The sequence below is a fragment of the Otolemur garnettii genome, unplaced genomic scaffold (assembly GCF_000181295.1).
Source record: "Otolemur garnettii isolate 467f Iridium unplaced genomic scaffold, OtoGar3 scaffold00078, whole genome shotgun sequence".
Lineage (NCBI taxonomy): Eukaryota > Metazoa > Chordata > Mammalia > Primates > Galagidae > Otolemur > Otolemur garnettii.
Window position 1 is genome coordinate 7,413,240 of NW_003852473.1, and position 20,935 is coordinate 7,434,174.

The following is a 20,935-nucleotide window of genomic DNA, read 5'->3' on the forward strand; positions in this document are numbered from 1 at the left end:
TTTCCTCATAAGAAGTGGTCCAAAGCCTGGACGAAGTTATAGTTGGTGCAAGGTGTGGTGAGCACAGTAGATACAGAGTTTCCAAGCCCAGCTTCTTTAGTTTGAGCAGCTTTGTCCTTGCAGCTTGTGGACTGGCCTGTCTCTAGTGACCAGTCTCAACTGCTAAATCCCAAGCACCCTCACCATTTCATCCAGCTGGTTGTAGTAGACATCTGCTATAATCTACTGATGGGGTTCCATGAAGCTGTAGTGCAGGGGTCCTCAAACTTTTAAACAGGGGGCCAGTTCACTGTCCCTCAGACCATTGGAGGGCCAGACTGCGGGCCCCAGGACTAGTTGGCTGCTAAGCAGGACAGGCAGCAGCGGCAAAAACACCCAGAGGGTCAGATAAATGTCTTAGGCGGGCCGCATGTGGCTCGTGGGCCGCAGTTTGAGGACGCCTGCTGTCGTGGGTAATCCCAGCACTGGACCACCACACAGACACCATCAGCTTTTCCAGATGAATAGCTGGTTGGGACTGTGTTTGGGCCCCTCATCTTTATCCAAACATTGTGCCAATGCTTGTGATTGTCCAGAATAATCCATTTTTCATCACACATAACAGTGCTGTGCATCAGTGGTTTGTCTACGTTGTGACAGCAAAGCAAGGTAAGCTTGGAGGCACTGTCCCTTCTGACGCTCACTTAATTCCATGCAGACCACATCTACCCAACTTCTTTACTTTGCCAGTAATACAATACGATACAATATTGTAGGAACAGTAACGTCGAACTTTGCTGCTAATTCAAACATAGGCTGAGTGGATTCCCCTCCACTACAGCTTTCAGCTCATCATTATCCACCTTGGGCTCAGGTCACCCATATGATAATTACTTAAAGAACTAGTGGACAGCTAGTCCACCCACTTGCTTTCCAAATGTGCATTTCCAAATGTTCATCTTCAAGAGGAAAATCGCCAGGACTTCTCACCCCACTGACACACCGTGCGTTCATTAGCACATCTCTCCCGATCACGTCCTCATGTTCCGAGCTGTCTGTACTGTATTGCTTCTGCAACACAACTCATATTTGAAAATACCATGAATTTTTGACATATCCACCCTTTCACAAAATTGCTCCAAAAATTTTTTGAAAGATATTTACAAGCCAAAATATGTGTTTGAAAGAATGAGGATGTACCTTCACAATAAAAATAAAGCAAGAAGTGTCAAAGGGAAACATCAGAGATATCAACTGTCAAACTTAGCGCACGTACTTCAGGAAATCCGACATTTATTTACAGCTAGGAAATCAGCAAATACTATATCAAGGCGTTTTAGTTTCTACTTTACTACAACAGTGTGTTTTTTCTAATAGTGTTTAATTCGTCCAAGGCCACCAGCCTGTTAGCTCCACAGTGCAGAGATCTTGTTTGACATTATTCACTGGTACCGTCAGTGCTCAGGTGGTGCCTGCTCAACAGCTGCTCAACCAATGTACGTTTTCTGTTTTCACTGCATAACCTGAAGATGAGGAAACTCTTCTAAGCTACCCATGGATCAGCCTAACTTTATTTTTCATCCTTCTGTAGCACCCTGTCTATTTTCACTTCTGTATTTATGGTTGCTGTCTGTCCACTAGTTCTTTAAGCAATTATCATATTTCTGCTCTCATGTTCACTGACTCGTAATCTAGCTCCCATGCCAACTCACAGTCACCAAGCTCCTTCTTATTAATAAGCCGAATATTTCCCTCCTATTTATTCCACCTTCTCTGAATATTTCCCAGTGCTGGTGTAATCTTTTTTCTCACTGGATCTCGGAGGCACTTGCATATTTTAATTGCATGTTCTTCTATCAGACTTTTCTTTGCCATTCTTAAGTTTTTCTTTTCTTCATCTCTCAGTCTAAAGTTTAATACTCACCTTCTTTAAACTTATTTCTGTGTGATTTCCTTTCTAAAAAGTAGGACTTCATCTCTCACCTATAATCTAAAACCTAGAAATTTAGTCTAATTCTTTCCTATGCTCAGTCAGAAACTTCTCAATACCTACTTGACATTTCCATTAAAATCCTAAGCATTATGTTGAATTTGCCTAAAACTTAAATTTATGATCTTTATTACAAATTCCTTTCCTCAGATAATTCCTATGTTTTTGATTGTTAGATGGGAGTGTCCCTGACCCCTGCTCCCGTGGCTGGCCTTATCTGCAGCTTTACACATTACTACTCAGTTCTACTGCAAGCTTTTTCTTCCAAGAAGTTCTCAGCAACAAATAAAATGGATTATTCACTGGAGGTTTTTTCCTAAGCATCTTCAATGTCGGCTCAGTCTACAAAGGCCAGTGCCTCCCATGATGCTGTGTCAGTGCCCTGAGGTGCAGGACGCACGCAGCACCCTGCAAACCTGGCACCAGGCCAGTTAACCGAACAGACCTTAATTATGTACTGATAACTCTGGAAATCTTTACTACTCTGTGAAGAAATGACTGGAACATTATCAGGAAATGGAATTATAAGACGTTACCAGATCAAGTTAAGCACAGGTGAATTAATGTAGAATTAAGCTTAGAAAGCTTACCTTAAGTAGCAGTTGAATAAATTGTGTTCATTAATTGAAACCTATTGATTTGCAAACCCAACATTACACTGTCTACAGGAGGCAATCCAGAACCGAAAACAGTTTAGAGAAAATGCTGTTAAGATAGGTCATTTGAAGAGTGACCTTTATCACTAGTGGCTTCTAAAGAATGGCTATCCATGTTTATTCAATAATTATTTTCTTCATTAACCCCTCATGTACAGAATTTTAACTGATAACATGGGGTGGGTCAATTAATAGTGTGGATTTATGAAAGGTAGTGGTAAATATTAAGAAATACCAGGGGCTGGTAAAAGAGTGGTAGCCTGACTCTGCCACCTAGTTTGTGGGAAGACGTGGAGGACTGTTAGGTTCTGTCAAGCTCAGCTTCCACATCTGTAATATTAGAGAGAAAGGCTAACTTACAGGTTACTGTGTGGATGACATAATCTGCAGACCATGCTTCCCTAGAGTAGACTTTCAGTAAATGATATTTATTATTATTTATGAAGATAAAGAGAATGAACAGATACATAGTAAGAAAATTCCCATTCTATCTTTTTAAAAATTTCAGGCTACTATGGGAGTACAAATGTTTTGGTTACATGAATTGCTTTGAATATTTTGAGTCAAAGTTATAAGTGTGCCCCTCACCCAGACAGTGTGGATTATACCTGTTAGGTGTGAATTCACTCCTCCCCACCTGGCCCCTCCCACCCACTTGCTTTCCAAATGTGCATATGGGCACTGATTGAATAGTTCCAGTTTGATAGTGAGTATATTTGGTATTTCTTTTTCCATTCTTGCAAAAGTACTCTTAGAAAAATGGTCTCCAGTTCCATCCAGTTTGTTGCAAAAGGTATTAGTTCACCAGTTGTTTTCATGTTTTTAATGGCTGAGTAGTCCTCCATGGAATACACATACCACATTTTCTTAATCAACTTACGTATTGATGGGCACTCGGGCTGGTTCCACATCTTTGTGATTGTGAATTGTGCTGCAGTAAATACTTGAGTGCAAGTGTCTTTTGATGAAATGACTTTATTTTTTCCTTTGTCTAATGCAGAGTGAGAGTTATCAAACTTTTTGGTCTCTCTACTTCTTTAGACTTTTGAAATCATGGAGGATTTTAAAATGTTTTTCTATGCTTAAAATATATCTATAAATATTTATTATAATAGAGATTGAAATTTGAAACATGTATTTCAAATTTGCATCAATTATTCTTTAAGTAACAACGGTGAATTAAATATGTACTGAGATAAATAAGGTGTTTTTCTATAAAATATTTAGTGAGATGAGTTGCATTATTTCTTATACTTTTTTAAGTGTCTTCAATGCTGGGATACATATAAAACAGTGGGATTGTTGTCTCTGCCTCTCCATTCAATCTGTTGTGATGCTGTTTTGGCTAAAGTACTAGAACAAAACCTGACCACACACAGATAGAGGATCAGAAGGGTATCAGGAAACCTGATCGATCCACACATCTCACTTTGAAAACTGTTAACCTTAAGAAGTTAGTTAAGCAGCTTCTTAGAGGAAGTGAGTTGTAAGTCAGTTCAATGATGACAATGATGATAACAATAACAGTTATAATAAAGGAAGAGCAATTGGCAGAGACAGCACACAAGAACATTCTGAGAATAGCTACCCATGCGGACAAGGCTGGGATGTGGAACTGGATACGTCCTAAAATACCAGGGGAGCATGGCAACAGGAGTGACAGATCTGTACGGAAGAGAACTGAAAGGAGAATGGGGATGAATTAGTGATTTCCAGGATGGGGAAATGTAAGTGGTGACAACTTCTGAATACACTTAGGAGTCAACACACTCTGATTTATATTTTATATTGACGTGTTTTCAAATTGTTCCAAATGAATAATATTCTACTAATGTTTTTGAACAAGATGATCCTTTTTATTAAAAGTATAACTTTAGTTATTCAAAATAATTAAAACTGAATGATACTAATGATTTAGGGGTACCCTAAGTCACAGACCAATTGCAAACATCCTAGCACTGTGGGGTCTTCAGTCCAAAGTTTGGGAACAACCGGTGTCCACAGAGAACTGGATTTGGGCAAGTGAAGTATCCCAGTGGGAGCAGGACAACATTAGAGAGCTTACCTCTCCTGCATAAAACAATTCAATATGGCCAGAGTGAGAAACAGTCCTTGCGGAAGATGAGGATAAAAAGTGGATGGCTAGGGTGGTGCCTGTGGCTCAGTGAGTAGGGCACTGGCCCCATATTCTCAGGCTGGCGGGTTCAAACCTGGCCCCAGCCAAACTTCAGCAACAAAAAAATAGCCAGGCGTTGTGGCAGGTGCCTGTAGTCCCACCTACTCGGGAGGCTGAGGCAAGAGAATCACCTAAGCCCAAGAGCTGGAGGTTGCTGTAAGCTGTGACACCACAGCACTCTACCAAGGGCAACAAAGTGAGACTCTGACTCTAAAAAAAAAAAAAAAAAAAAAGTGGATGACTGAAAGAAGCCAAGATGAGCCCAACTTTGAATCTTCAATAGTACAGCTAGGGAGAAAGCGTATTGCTAGAATGAGGTCTGTGCAGAAAATAAACACCATTTCTGGAGTATGGTTGGTAATATCAAGGTTTCAACTCCTGATAGAAATGTTTACAAAAAAGGAAATCAAATTAATGGCAATTATTTGAAGTGGAGGGAGTTATTAAAAGAATAAATAATAACCACTGCTGGCAAAATAAGTTGAAACAAAAAGAAAACAATGGTGGGGAGGACAGCAGGAGGTCTCTGCATCAATCCAAGAGTGAGGCACAGGGTGAAAGGTGAGTGCCACCTGGAGGCAAAATTATCTGAGTTGGAGGCTGGAGCACACCAGCTGCAGTAGAACACAAAACCGGGGGAGATGGGGTGGAGGCAGGGTTGAGGTGACCTTCTAATGAAATGAAGAACTGGGGGAGATGCACGCAAAAAGACAGGCTCAAGTCTAAGAATTAAACTTTAAGGGATATTCAAACTAAATAAACAAGAGCGATAAAGGCACCGAGCTAGCTAAGAAGTGGTAAAACCTAATTAAGAAAAGCTTGTGAAGAAATGAGCAGTCTGGAGGACAAAAATTGTTAAAAAGTCAAGAAGGGTTACACATGAGAGTGTCATTAGCACCTTGCTTGTTTTCAATGACAATGCAAATATTTGCTGATGATGTAACAAGTGCAAGGCCCTCGCAGGGGCTGGACATCCGTGTTGCTGAGGACGGGGCCAGTTGGCCACTGTCCGTCTGTGTGAGGTCTGTGCAGAGGGAGAGCAAGCTCTCAAAGCCTTTTCTAGCAATTCAACGCAGTAACACTGCTGAATCTAAGAAATGTCTTTCTATTTTTCATTTAATTTATCTTATAATTAATCTTTTAGTACTTTACAAAAGTACTAAAAGTCAGTAATCGGTAACTGGTAGGAAATGGTTCTTCATCGTAGACAATTTGAGAAGTGCAACGTTACAACTTCACATGCTTTGTCTGATTTCTTCTTTCATGGGGATGTTATCAAATAAATATTTTCTGTTGTTCCATGGGCATACACACAGCTACTAAGTGGTAAAGAATGTACTTTACGTAGGTGAGGGAAACTTGGAAAAGTGGGTGAGGAAGAGGAAAAAGGAGCAAGAGAGGAGAGACATCTTTTCTTTTTCCAGACAGAATCTCACTCTGTCGCCCTGGGAGGAGTGCCGTGGTGTCATCATAGCTCATAGAAACCTCAAACTCTGGGGCTCAAGGGATCCTGTGGCCTGTTTTTCTGTTTTTCTAGTAGAGACAGGATCTCACTCTTGCTCAGGGTGGTTTCCTGAGCTCAAGCAATCCAACTGCCTCGGCCTCCCAGAGTGCTAAGAATACAGATGAAAGCCACCATGTCTGGTGAGAGATTTTTGATAGAATATTACAATATGTTTTCAGGGTATAAAGAAAACATTGCATCAGAAAATAATCTTTCTAGCTTCTTGTGTGAGTGCCCAGGATGTTTCAACAATATTTGTTTACTAAACCACAAGTACTTAAGGGACAATGCCAACCCCAAACTGAAAATTAAAACAATGGCATAGATGTTGACTCAAGAGTTACTGTTGTTCTAATCATCACCTCTGATTTGAAGGCCTGCCACATACAGGGCACAGACCCTGGCAGAAGGGTCTGGGATCAGGGTAACGCTCACACTGAGTGAAATTAAGTAAGTTAATGACCTTTCTAAGCTTCAGTTTTCACCTCTATATAATGGTCCTGATAATAGAATCAACCCTATTTAAGATTAAATGATATAGCATATGCAAAATTATATGGAGAGAATTGGTGCAGTCAGGAACCTGTATTTTCCAAGAGGTTCAGATAACCATATTGTTGGCTAGAATGCAAAACTCCCTTAGTGCTCAATAAAAGCTCTAACAGAGTTTGGTATTTTGTCATCTTTTTAAACACCTGTCCATACAGGTGTTAATTGCATATAGCTGACTGGGAGATGTATTTGATTTCTTATAATGGACACCCTGGTGCTCAATAATGTCCAGAGCAAACTTCTGTTCCTCCATATCCCCATCTTTGTCTCTTATTTATTCTTATGTGAGATAATGTACAGATATTTCTAAAGAACTGCCCTAAGTTTCTCTCAAATCCATTCCTACACAGCTATTCCACAGTGGAACTGTGCTTTAGTTCTGGAAAGAGAGAATTTCTTAGACACTCTCCCCTCTGGGAGTATATCTGAGTCAACCGAAGCTGGAAGGCAGGTCCAGTGTCAATACTCCATGGTTATCCCAGAAAACCTTTCTTTTTTAGCCATGTAGACACCAAAAAATGGGTTATAGCCAACTTAAAATTTATTACCTTTTGTATATCCGACTTTTCTCTGGACCAAGGAAATGAAGATTCTGGAATATACACCATGCATAACTTTTAGCCAATAGTACAATTACACAGAATCCAGTCAGTCAGTTGCTAATCCCATTGACTGGTGCTTCTGCCCCTATTCGACCCCCAAAAAGGATTTTTTTCAAAAAAGAACATCCCTAAGTTCTTGAGCTCTGAAGTAGTATTCAGATTGTAACATCCACCATTTTAATAGTCCAATCTCAGCTAGTTGATCTATTATAGGAGAAGGGCAGGCCAAATTTTGAAATAAACACAAGAGAATAATAATTTCTTTTCACTATTTCAGTTTTACACACACATACACACACACACACACACACACACACACACACCTATATTCTCTCCTTAAATAAACTACAAGCTTCCTGACGGCCTGCAGTTTTCTGGAAGGCCATGTTGGTGGTGTTAGTTATGGAGGGTGCTGTCTCTTTTAATTTAATATTCTTTCTTTCTTTCTCTTGGTTAAGCCATTTGAAGAGTTTTTCATAAATAACTAGAAATACATATAATACACTATTGTAATTCCAAAAGGTAATTACAGCACATAAAAATTCCTACATGATTTACAAAAATACATACTAAACTCAGAAATTTCCAATCAACACTTATTACCACAGTGCCTGGCCTACATTAGCAGCTCTCCAAATAGGTGTTAATTAATATGTTAATTAATATTTATTTAAAAAATTATTAGAGTATGTATCTACAATTCTCATAGCAAAAATAATTCTAATTGCAACTTTCATCTCTATGTTAGAAAAATAATTGTTTCTCAAATTGCTTTGTTTTAAATAAAGCCTCAAAATTTTCTAATAACTTTTGATAACAGCTTTATAAATAAGGTTCCTGATTATAATTTCTTTTTACAAAAATAAAAACATGTACTTGATACACAGAAAGAGTGCTATTACATTATTTAACTGCTAATTATTAAGGACTTGCCTCTCACTCAAAGCTATTATAAGGATTCTCTTGAAATAGGTCTATGTATGAATCATAACATAAAACTATTTACAGTAATAGTTTTATTTTGCTTATTCAAGTATAACTAGAAATTAATTTCCTTCAGATTATTTCAGATATTGTTTAAAAAATGTGAACACAGAAAAGTGTGCCATGGTATCCCATGGTTTTGTTTTCAACAAGAAATAAAATATGTCACTGATCTAGAAGCCAGTATCTGCTTACTGTAACAAACTCGATAACCAGAAAATCAGCAGGTGTGGTCTCTGATTAGTCTGTGCATTTGTTAAAAGAGAGTTGTCAGTCAGTCTTTTGGTCTGCTTACTAGTAAATTCACATGCATGTGTGCATGCACACAAATACTCAAAGTGGAAACAAAATTAGAATTGTCAATGTTGCTAAATAACAGTAAATATTGAATTTTTTTAATGCATAATATATTTTAGCCAACTGAGCTGAGCAATGAGCTGAACATAAGAATAAAGTAATGAACAGCACAGATGCTGCTGTAAGACCTTGAAGGTCAGCGTGGTGATGGAGATGGACCATAGCTGAGCCCTGAGAATAAAATGTCCTCTTCCTTCTTGTTGGCAGAGCATGTCTCCCATCAGTACCACTACAGAGGCTAGATCCTTGGCTATTAGCCTCCCTGCAGCTAGAGACTGGGTACAGCACGTGTTCCAGTGCTGGCCAGTAGAGTTTTAGTGACATCTGGTAGTGTCTCCTTGGAAGATATGTCTTCCTTCATAGAAAGTTAAATAGTTAAAAATAAACATGTCGTATGTGAAGGCATTATCCTTAGAACTGCTGCAGCTTCCTTGTTCCCAGCATATCATCCATCTCTCTATCATCTATCTATCTATTGGTTCTGTTTTCCTGAATAACCTTGACTAATACAATACCTATGAGTTTATATTTTATTTCTACTGCAGAGTGGTAGGTCCATGATGAGAAGGGACAGAGAAAGGGGCTTCATGGGGGATGGAAGGTAGGTCTGGCCTGCTGAGGGGAGGTCTGCACGCCCACAGGAACATGGGGGAAGACTGCGATCCGCACTGGGCAATTCCCAATTCTCACCACAAAAGGGGAAAGAATGTGGCGATGAGGTAACCTAGGAAAGCCAGGACCAATAGCAAAGGACAAAGGTGCCCCAAGGTGCAGAGACCAAGGAGAGAGTCACAAACTATTTCAAACAGAGAAAGAGGATACTTATACCTTCACACAGCCTTCACGTCTCTCTCTTCTCACTCATGAGGCCCCACTTCCAACACTCTTTGGAAGTGCTCTAAGATTTTTCTTTATTCTTAAATAAAATTTCTCCTTGTTACATTCAAGCCTGTGCTTCTGGTTTCTGTTCAGCTGCCTGTGCAGCTCCAGTTTTACTTTTGGTTTCTACACTTTCACTTCATTCAAGCCTGGGTCATTCCCCCAGGAAACAAACCAGGTCAACCCGGGTGGAGCAATTGGACCTCGACCCCCAGCATAGGACACCAGTTTGGAGTCCCTCACATCTGTGAGAGAGGATGTCCAGAAAAAGTGAAGTCTAAGAGAACAGAGGTTCTCAAGGCTGGAGGAAAGCCCTTCCTCCTTCACACGGGGGTTGGGAGCTCCTTCTCTAGGCCTCCTCTTCCTGCAACAGTGCCTAAAATAAAGTCTCCATGTTGCAAGCATTCAACAAAATAGGACTTACATTTTTACTTATTTTTTTTTATTTTATTTTTTAGAGACAGAGTCTCACTTCATCGTCCTTGATAGAGAGCTATGGTGTCACAGCTCACAGCAACCTCCAGCTCCTGGGCCTAGGCGATTATAATATGACTTACATTTTAATATAGCAATAAGAAAATGTGAATGTGACTGCTAGCAGGAAAACAGAATTTATAACTGATAGCTTTTATTTTCTCCGTAAAGGAAAATGGGAGGTCATCTGCTCACAGTGAGGGGAAGAATGGATGGATCAAATGTCTGCTAAAGGTAGAGAAGCCTCGAAATACCCATTGGATAAACCAAGGGGTTAGAGACCAGAAAAGTTGACAGGTTCTGCTAAGGGCTCATCTGTGCTTGGTCAGTGTGGATTTAAAGAATGCCCAAACTTCCCTGCTTTCCGGTGTTTTCTCTTTGGGGGGAGCATTTTATAATTTATTTGTTTATTCCCCCCTTCAAAGTCTTGCCCCTCACCCCTTCTGCTACCCTCTACCCTCAAACTGGATACTAGTGTCTTATTGTTCTTATGAACATGTAACTGTTTATATATTGAATTCATATTAGTATGAAGTACATTGGATATTTATTTTTCCATTCTTGTGATCCTTCACTAAGAAAAATGTATTTCAACTCCATCCAGGTAAATGTAAAAGATGCAAAGTCTCCATATTTTTAATGACTGAATAATATCCCATGGTATACAAACACCACAGTTTGTCAATCCATTCATGGGTTAATGAGCACTTAGATTACTTCCACAACTTGGCAATTATGAATTGAGCCACAATAAACATGCAAACGTGCAAATGTCTTTGTGGTAAAATGATTTTCATTCTTCTGGGTGTAATTCTTCTACCTAGTAATGGGATTGCAGGGTCAAATATAAAGTCTACTTCTAGATCTTTGAGGATTCTCCACATTTCTCTCCAAAAAGGCTGTATTAGTTTGCAATTCCACCAGCAGTGTAGAAGTGTTCCCTTCTTTCCACATCCATGCCAGCATCTGGGGTTTTGGGATTTTGTGACGTGGACTAAACTTGCTGGGGTCAGGTGATATGATATCTTAGAGTGGTTTTGATTTGCATTTCTCTGATGATTAAAGATGATGAGCATTTGTTCATGTGTTTATTGGCCATTCGTCTGTCATCCTCAGAGACGCTTCTGTTCTCTTGCCCACTTACAGAGGGGGTTGTTTGCACTTTTCTTTTTTAATTTGAGTTCTCTGTAGAGTCTAGTTATCTTTCTGATGTTTTTCCACCAGGGTTCAGCTGCACTGGTGCAAGCACAAAGAAAACTCTGCTCAGGTCAATCAAGAATGCAAATCAAGGCTGCTGCTATGTACAAAGACACGGTGTTTTCAGCAATCTGGGGACATTAAATGTGAAACAAAACTTTCCGGCAGACCTCAGCAGGCTCTGGCACTGCAGGTGTATTAGTGCAGTGGGTACCAACTGAGTCACTGTATGGGAAGGGGACAAACTCAGGCCCTGGAACCAGTTCAGCCAATTACCAGCTGCGTGATCACCTCATGGGGAATTACTTAATCGCTCTAAGTCTCAGATTTGCTTCTATAATTTGAACTATGTATGAAGAGTTGTTTTGAGCCTGAGGATTAAGCTTTAATTAAAATACTGATGTTATACACATGGAACAGACCATTCTGTTCCATGATACCAAATAAAACAAAGAAACTACAACAGGTCTTCACACAAGTAAGTTTTTCTATAAATATATATAATTCCTTGCATGTGGCATTTCTCAAGCATCAAAACAAATCACCAAAGAAAAAGTTTTCTATAATGGTCAACTACTATAAAATATAATACATACTTATATGTATATAAAACATAAATCAATAATCTCAATATGACCCTGCAGATTCTAGTTGTAATTACACAGCCTTTGAGACCAGTGTGTATAAAAAATAAACTAATGTGGAAAGGGCATTTTCAATCTTTAGCTTTTTTGAAAATTGCCCATTTTCTTTTTTTTCTTTTTTTTTTTTCTTTTTGAGACGGAGCCTCAAGCTATCCCCCTGGGTAGAGTGCCGTGGCATCACGCTCACAGCAACCTCCAACTCCTGGGCTCAAGCGAGTCTCCTGCCTCAGCCTCCCAAGTAGCTGGGACTACAGGCGCCCACCACAACGCCTGGCCATTTTTTGGTTGCAACTGTCATTGTTGTTCGGCGGGCCCGGGCTAGGGATTCGAACCCGCCACATTAGGTGTATGTGGCTGGCACCTTAGCTGCTTGAGCCATAGGTGCCGAGCCGAAAATTGCCCATTTTCTTTGAGGAACCAAAATAAAGAGAATACACAGAATATGTATGCTGCTTGGCTTTTAATTTTACTTCTACAAAATAACATGAATCCAAAACATGTAGTTTTGAAAGACCAAAGTCCACATCTTTATACTTAACAGTTGTAATTTCTAAAACAAATCAACTATGGAAAACTTCCCTTATCAAGACTGAGGGAGCAGAGAACAGGAGTAAGGCAGCAAATGCATGCCGGCTCTGCATGAGATGAAATCAGGTGACTCATTTAATTCAAGCAGAAGCTCAAGCTTTAACTCCCGTTTTATAGGCATTAGAGCCCGTCCATCAGGATGAGTGTATCTCCTGCCCACCTTCTATTACACAGTCAGGTAGCCACAGAAAGCTGTCACTCATCTTCTCTAGGCATAGAGTCAAGTATCATAACGTCAAGTATGAAACAGATTTTACAGTAACTTTGGAAAAGCAAACATTGAACTTTCTGAAAAAAGTTTACATCTGAGTTTTCTGAACAAGATCACCATTCTAAATTTCTATAATCTAGTGATCTTGCCAAGATTTTAGAAAAGTGCCAGTATGTGTGATATTTTTAGAACTATATTTTGCATATTTTTTATTTTAAAATTATATGTAGATGTCACCAAACATAAAATGGAGCAAAAATTATAAGCAAATTAATAACAAGTGCCAGTATAATCTTATACAGCTTATCATATAAGAAAGCATATTTGCTGCTCAGTTAAAAGAGTCATTCATAGAACTCCATGTTGTCAATGAATATGAGCAAGTTTAAATTTCATTCCTTATAGCATTATAATTTCTAATATTTAATGGTTATGGGTTTAACTTGTATCATAGCCTTTCTACTGAGAAAATAAAAGAATTCCAACATAATTGTAATCTTTACATTTTTCCTACTAAAGCAGCAAAAATTTACCAAAGTAAGCCTTGCTGAAAGTTGAAAATAAAATATCCAAATTCCAAATCTGAAAATAAATTTAAAAGATCTAGGGTTATTTTTGTTGATACTACAAATACAATATACATTATTTTCTCCTTTCCTATCTCATTAAGTGCTTTCAAAAATAGAAAAAAAAATAGAAATATCTCAAGGCAACAGAAATCAGAATTGGTGAAATTATGTGAAACAGAATTGAGAATAAAGTACAGTTTCAGAAAGAGTTTTAATCACCAAGAGCTTCAGTTTGTCCTTTTACGACTATGTTATGTCATCAAAGGAAAAAATAAATAAATTTGGCATTCAATTAAATTCTTGTGTTTCTACTTTAAAATATATGGCCAATTGCCTCCCCTGGAAAGACTGGTACAAATGTTTTATTATAGATACCAACTATCTTTAAACCACTCTGTCATTTCCTCCAAACTGGCTAGATAGAGTTATATTAAGTTAATACTGAAGGTTGCTCAGGTTTACTTAAGAAGATACACACACACGCACACACACACACACACACATACATACAAAATGTATGTGTATATCTCAGTTGTTTGATGAAGTCATATCAAAATTAATTAGGTAGAAGTATAAATTTTTAAAGTTTTATAATTGCCACTAATAGCACACAGGTTGTTAATATCCTTAAATTCAGGAACCCTAGGTTATATTGTTCTCTATAATGTTTCTCATGAAATCTTGCAAACCTTTTACTAATAGAATAATCAAATACTTCCATAAAATTAATTTGTTTTAATATAGTCTTGAAAGTACTATTTTGTGATGATTTCTAACCTAATGTTAAGTGTTAATAATTACTGAAAATATACTAGAAAACCAGAGATAAATTTAAATCTTCAATAACACATTCTTATACAGTCATTTATATGTTAAAGTTAAAAAAAATAGTGTGTAAGAATCTCTCTTACACTGGAGAATATTATGTTAAATGTTACACATTATTCTCCTACATTTTATTAAAAGGAGAACCTGAACCAAGTTAACTATCACAAAAACAATTACAAAAATTTGAAATATTACAAGTGAAATATTACTAGTAATTTTAAATGAAAAATAAACATTAAATACATTTTAAATAAAACTCTAAAAACTCAATATTCTTCATATGTACAAAATCCCACCTAGTTTTTTAAAACATTAAGTTTTTCAGTACTTAGCTGCTTTTAACATCAAGAACAAATAGGCAACACATTCAACATAAATCTTCCACAATGGAAACTGGGAAGGAGAATGAAGCTCCCAAAAGTTATCAGCATTTTTCCAACCTGCAAGGATACTTTAATTTCTCCAAATTTAAGTTAATTGCTGTTTATACATATTTTTACATAATTGAAGTGCAAGTGTCTTAGTTTTGAAGTTAAAAGGACTAACATGCACCTGACTTCCTACAGTAAAGATTTCTGGAGGGTTATTTCAAAATACTAAACTTGGTTCCAGAGAAAGCCTATATAGCTAAGGCTATTTGTAGTAATAAAAACAAAGCCAGCATCACCCTACCAGACTTCAGACTATATTACAAGTCCACAGTAATCAAAACAACATGTCATTAGCAGAAATATAGAGACATAGACATATGGAACAGAATGGAAAACCAAAAGATGAAACCAGTCTCTACTTGCCATCCAATCTTTGATAAACCAAACAAAAGCAAACACTGGGGGAAAGGGTCCCTACTGAACAAATGGTGCTGGGAGAACTGGATAATCACATGTAAAAGCCTGAAACTCAACCTACACCTTTCACCCCTTTCAAAAATTGATTCAAGATGGATAAGAGACTTAAATCTATGACATGAAATAATAAAAATCTTAAAAGAAAGTGTGGGGGAAACTCTGGATGATGATGGACTGTGGAAAGATTTTATGACAAAGACTTCAGCTGCCATCACAACAAGAAAAGTAAACAAATGGGACTTAAGTAAGCTGAAAAGCTTCTGCACAGCAAAGGACACAACAAGTAAAGCAAAAAGACAACCTTCAGAATGGGAAAAGATATTTGCAGGGTAGCAATCTAACAAAGGGTTGATAACTAGAATCTACATAGAACTCAAATTAATCAACAAAAAAAAGACATAACAATCCCATCTACCTCTGGGCAAGAGATATGTACGAAACCGTCTCTGATGAAGACAGACAAATGGTTAACAAACATTTGAAAAAATGCTCATCATTCCTGATTGTCAGAGAAATGCAAATCAAAACCACCCTAAAATGACACCTAACCCTAATGACAATAGTTCATATCATAAAGTCTCAAAGCTGCAGATGCTGGCGTGGATGTGGAGACAGGAGAACACTGACACTGCTAGTGGGACTGCAAACTAATACAGTCATTTTGGAAGGAAGTATGGAGAATTCTCAAGGAACTCAAACTAGACCTCCCATTTGATCCTGCAATCCCAATACTGGGCATCTACACAAAAGAAAAATAATCCTTTTATCATAAGGACACTTGCACTAGACTGTTTATCATAGCTCAATTTACAATTGTCAAAATGTGGAAACAGCCTAAATGCCCACCACCCAGGAATGGATTAACAAACTGTGGTAAATGTATACTATAAAATACTATTCAGCCCTTAAAAAATATGGAGACTTTATATCTTTTGTATTAACCTGGATGGAGGTGGTATACATTCTTGTTAGTGAAGTATCACAAAAATGGAAAAGCAAGTATCCAATGTACTAAATTCTAATATTAAGGCAATAGATGAGCTAATGCAAGGGGTGGAGAAGCTGAATGAGGGGTCAGGGAGAAGGGAGGGGATGAGGATCATGGTGTATGGCACATATCTTGGGGGTGGGACATAATCACAAAAGGGACTTTATCTAACAAATGCAATCAGTGTAACCTAGTCTTTGTACCCTCAATGAATCCCAAACAATAAAAATAAATAAATAAATAAAAATACTAAATTTAGATTAACATGAAAGGCATCTGGGCATCTAACTCACGGCCTGTTGGTTTCAAAGATTTGAGACCCACTTTGCACACAGGCACATCTCACTCAATAGCGCCTTTTGACTTATGTCAACACATATTTTGTTTTTACAAATGACAAGCCCTCACCAAGAAAGTCTATCAGCACAATATTTCCAACAGCATGTGCTCACTTCATATGGTAATTTTCACATTTGAAATTTTTCAGTATTTCCAATAGTAACCCTACAATGGTCTCTGAGTGTCCAAGAGAAAGGAGAGTTACATGTCTCTCACTTTCAATGAAAATCTAGAAAAGATTGAGTGTAGTGAGGAATATGTGTCAAAAGTCAAGACAGGCTGAGAGCTAGGCTTCTTGCACCAAACAATTACTCAAGTTGTGAACACAAAACAAAAATTTCTTGAAGGAAATTAAAAGTACTCCAGTGAACACACAATTGCTGAGAGAGTGAACAGATTGACTGCTGACATAGAGAAAGTGTGAGTGATCTGAAGAGAAGATGGAACCTTCCACAACATTCCTTGAAGCCAAAGCCTAAGCTACAGAAAACCTTAACTCTGCCTGTACTATGAGAGCTGAGAGAGGTAGGGAGGGAAGCGTGCAGCTAGCAGAGGCTGGCTCAGGAGGTTGAAGCAGTGACACAATCTCTATGACAACAGTGCAAGGTGAGTCAGCGAGTGCTGATATGGAAGCTGTGAAAGTTCCCTGGAAGACCTAGCTAACATCACTGATGACTGCACCTGCAACACACAGAGGACCAAACAGCCTTCTGTGTTTTCTAGATAAATAGCTAGAGAGGAGAATTTAAGGTTTGGCTTCAAATCTTCAAAAAGTAGGTTGACTCTCTTGCTAAGCACTGGTAACTTGAAGTTGAAACTAATACTCATTTACCCCAGCCAAAGTTATAAGACCATTAGGAATTACAGTAAATCAGCATCATTTGTGCTCTAGAAGTGGAACCACAAGGCCATCTGTTTACAGCAAGATTTACTGTGGATAAAACACTATCAAACATCATTACATACTACAGGGAATCTTTTTTAAAATTTTATTTTATTTTATTTTTTTAATTTTTTAAGGTTAATTTGAGAGTTCAAAGAATTAGATTATAATGTTTGCATTTGTCAGGTAGAGGCCATCTTATGATTGTGTCCTGTCCCCAAGAGGTGTGCCACACAACCTAACATTGTGACCATTAAGAGGAAGCACACCCATCCCCCTTTCTTCCCTCTCCCTGCTCCCTCATTCCCCTGCCCCCCACCTTGAATTGAGTTTTTCTCTTATGTGGGCATGTATTAGATTATCTACTGGCTTCATATTGTAATTGAGTACATTGGATTCTTGCTCCTTTGTTCTTGTGATGCTTTACTGAGAATAATGTGCAAATGTCCTTATTGTAAAGTAAGAGTGGGATTGCAGGGTCAAATGGGAGGTCTAGTTTGAGTTCTTTGCCGATTCTCCATACTTCCTTCCAAAAGGGTTGTAGTAGTTTGCAGTCCCACCAACAGTGCAAAAGTGTTTCCTTCTCTCCAATCCACACCACCATCTGCAGCTTTAAGGCTTTGTGATGTGGGCCATTCTCACTGGGGTTAGGTGATATCTCTAGGTGGTTTTGATTTTCATTTCTCTGAGAATCAGGAATGATGAGTATTTTTTCAAATGTTTGTTAGCTATTCATCTGTCTTCCTCAGAGAAAGTTCTGTTCATATTTCTTACCCAGAGGTGGATGGGATTGTTTACTCTTTTTTGTTAATTTGAGTTCTCTGTATACTCTGGTTATCAACTCTTTGTCAGACTGATATCCTGCAAATATCTTTTCCCATTCTGAAGGTTGTCATTTTGCTTTACTTAGCTGTGCAGAAGCTTTGCAGCTTAATTAAATTCCATTTGTTTATTTTTATTGTTGTTGCGATGGTTGCTGATGTCTTTGTCATGAAATCTTTCCCTAGTCCAACTTCATCCAGAGTTTTTCCCATGCTTTCTTCTAACATTTTTATCATTTCACATCTTAGATATAAATCTTTTATCCATTTTGATTCAATTTTTGTTTGTGGTGCTAACATGTATTTATCCAGTTCTCCCATCACCATTTGTTGAATAGGAATTATTTTTCCCAGTATATACTTTTGTTTGGTTTATCAAAGATCAGATGGAAATTAGACACTGATTTCCTCTACTATGGAGATATCTTTCCTGACAGGAAGAACCAATCAATGCAACAAACTTTATTATTGTCCTAACTGAAGAAATTATCACAGGCGCCCCAGGCTTCAGCAACCAGTACCCTGATCAGTCAGCATCCATCACCACTGAGGCAAGACTCCAGCAAAAAGATTAAGATGCACTGAAGGTTCAGATGATCATCAGTATTTTAGCAACAAATTATTTTTATGGTTGTGTATACATTAAATACATTTTATGAATGTATGTACTTTACATACATATTTCATGGGAATAAAAGCTTTAGCACTTTCTTGACCTCCAAGTAATTCCTCTGTATAAAAGTTTCCTGCATATTTCTTACATAACCCCCATTATTAACTTTTGCATTAAATTTCAGAAATTTACAACCATTTCTTAATCCAACATTAAAACTCAATAATAAGCCCCAACAGGATTAGAAATTATTCTCCAGGTTTTAAATCAGTGCTTCCTGAACAAGTGTTAAGAGAAACTAAAGAATGTGGTGTGTGCTCAGGAGGATGGAGTGGGAATTCTTCCCCTGTGCACATAAACTTTGTTGCCTTAACATTAAACAGACTTCAACAAGTTCCTATCTTCCCAGTTTTTTTCTGAGTATTCAATATGCTAATTCAGATTGCTAATATCCACAAGGAGAATTTACCATGCAGCATTTCCCAAGCATCTTTGACTATGAAAGTCATAGAAACGTGCATATCTCTGATAAATTGTTTCCCCCAAATAGAATCGGGAAAATACTGAAAACTTTCCAGATAAGTTTATTTTTTGGAACTTCAGAAAAGAGAATTCTAAAAATGTCCATACAGAAGCTATTTTTTACTTTTATCACTAACATAAACCACACTTCTCTCTTCTTACATTCAAGGAAGAAAAAGGAACATCCAGTGCTCACTAAACCCCTGACGGCCGCTATATCTTCATCTCTTCTCACTACTGAATAATTCTAATGCCTTCAAGCTTTCTTCAGAAGTCTCATTTTTAAACTTGAGTCATTTTTAATGCTCTCTAAATCTCCTACAGTTTTTCTATCGCTCTCTTAATAATTTCAGCCCTAAACTTTGAAAACAGAAGTATACAATGTAAGTAAAAAGATTTCTTCATGACAGACATCAAGATCAGAATAAAGTTAATTTGTGTAATAGGAGCACTATCCTGCACTCTGCTTAGGAAAGAATGCACACCAGCCCTGTGATCCAGCCTCACTGACAGAGCTCAGAATTCAAGGGAAATTTCTGCAGAAAGTTGGACAATCTCTTTTCATTTGGTTCTTTCATTCATTGTCATCATTTTTCCAAAATATAGTTTTCATAAGAAAGTTAATATGACTCAATTTTTTCACCATATTTAATCTTTATTTGTATCTTAACCAGGATATCAGATTTCTGCTATAGAAATTTCACTGCAAAAAAATGTGTGTGCATCCAGGATATAAGATTTTCTCCATTGTCAAATGAAAAGGGCTTTGATTTGGAAATACCAGGCAAAAGAAGGAAAAACACCATCAAATGAAATTTGTCTCAAAATAACCAAATGATCAAAGACTTATTCCTATTTTCTTAAGAGAAAAATATGTTCATATGTGCCTGTTATCACTATAAACCCCCAATGAATGAGTCCTTCAGGAATCACCTACAGTTACATTAAATCTGCAGTGTTAAAAACAAAATCTGAAACAACAAACTTCATAATTTAGGGGGACTTAGATATTTGGAGCTCTGTTTAAAGGCTTAAATGAAGAAAGAAACACTGTTAACTTGTTAGTTGGCAGAAAATACAGACTTGATAGGAGAAGGGAGGGTAGCAGTGAGTGACTAAAGGGTGACTGTTAGGGAAGGCAGGTTCTGGAGGGCACAGATGACAGAGTAAGAAACAGCACTTACTTTTGTAGGCATGTGTGCAAGAGTGTGTGTGACAGCATATGTATGAGCATGTGTGTGTGTGTCAGTGTGTGTGACAGCATGTGTATAAGCACATGTGTGTGACAGTGTGTGACAGCATGTGTGTAAGCATGTGTGTGAGTGTGTGACAGCATGTGTGTAAGCATGTGTATGTGTGAGCATGTGTGTGTGAGTGTGTGACAATGTGTCACAGCATATGTGTGAGCATGTGTGCGTGTGTGTGACAGCATGTGAGTATGTGACAGTCTATGTGACAGCATGTGTGTAAACATGTGTATGTGTGAGCATGTGTGTGTGAGTGTGTGACAATGTGTGACAGCATATGTATGAGCATGTGTGTGTGTGCGTGACAGTGTGTGTGACAGCATGTGTATAAGCACATGTGTGTGACAGTGTGTGACAGCATGTGTGTAAGCATGTGTGTGTGTGACAGCGTGTGACAGCATGTGTATAAACATGTGTATGTGTGAGCATGTGTGTGTGTGACTGTGTGACAGCATATGTGTGAGCATGTGTGCGTGTGTGTGAC

The 20,935-nt window shown here is 38.0% G+C and overlaps 1 protein-coding gene across 1 annotated transcript in view; it reads right to left on the reverse strand.

Moving 5' to 3' along the window:
- NLGN1 (neuroligin 1) overlaps nucleotides 1-20,935 on the reverse strand; it is a 947,633-nt gene that overhangs the window by 920,763 nt on the left and 5,935 nt on the right. The gene's annotated exons all lie outside the window — the stretch shown is intronic.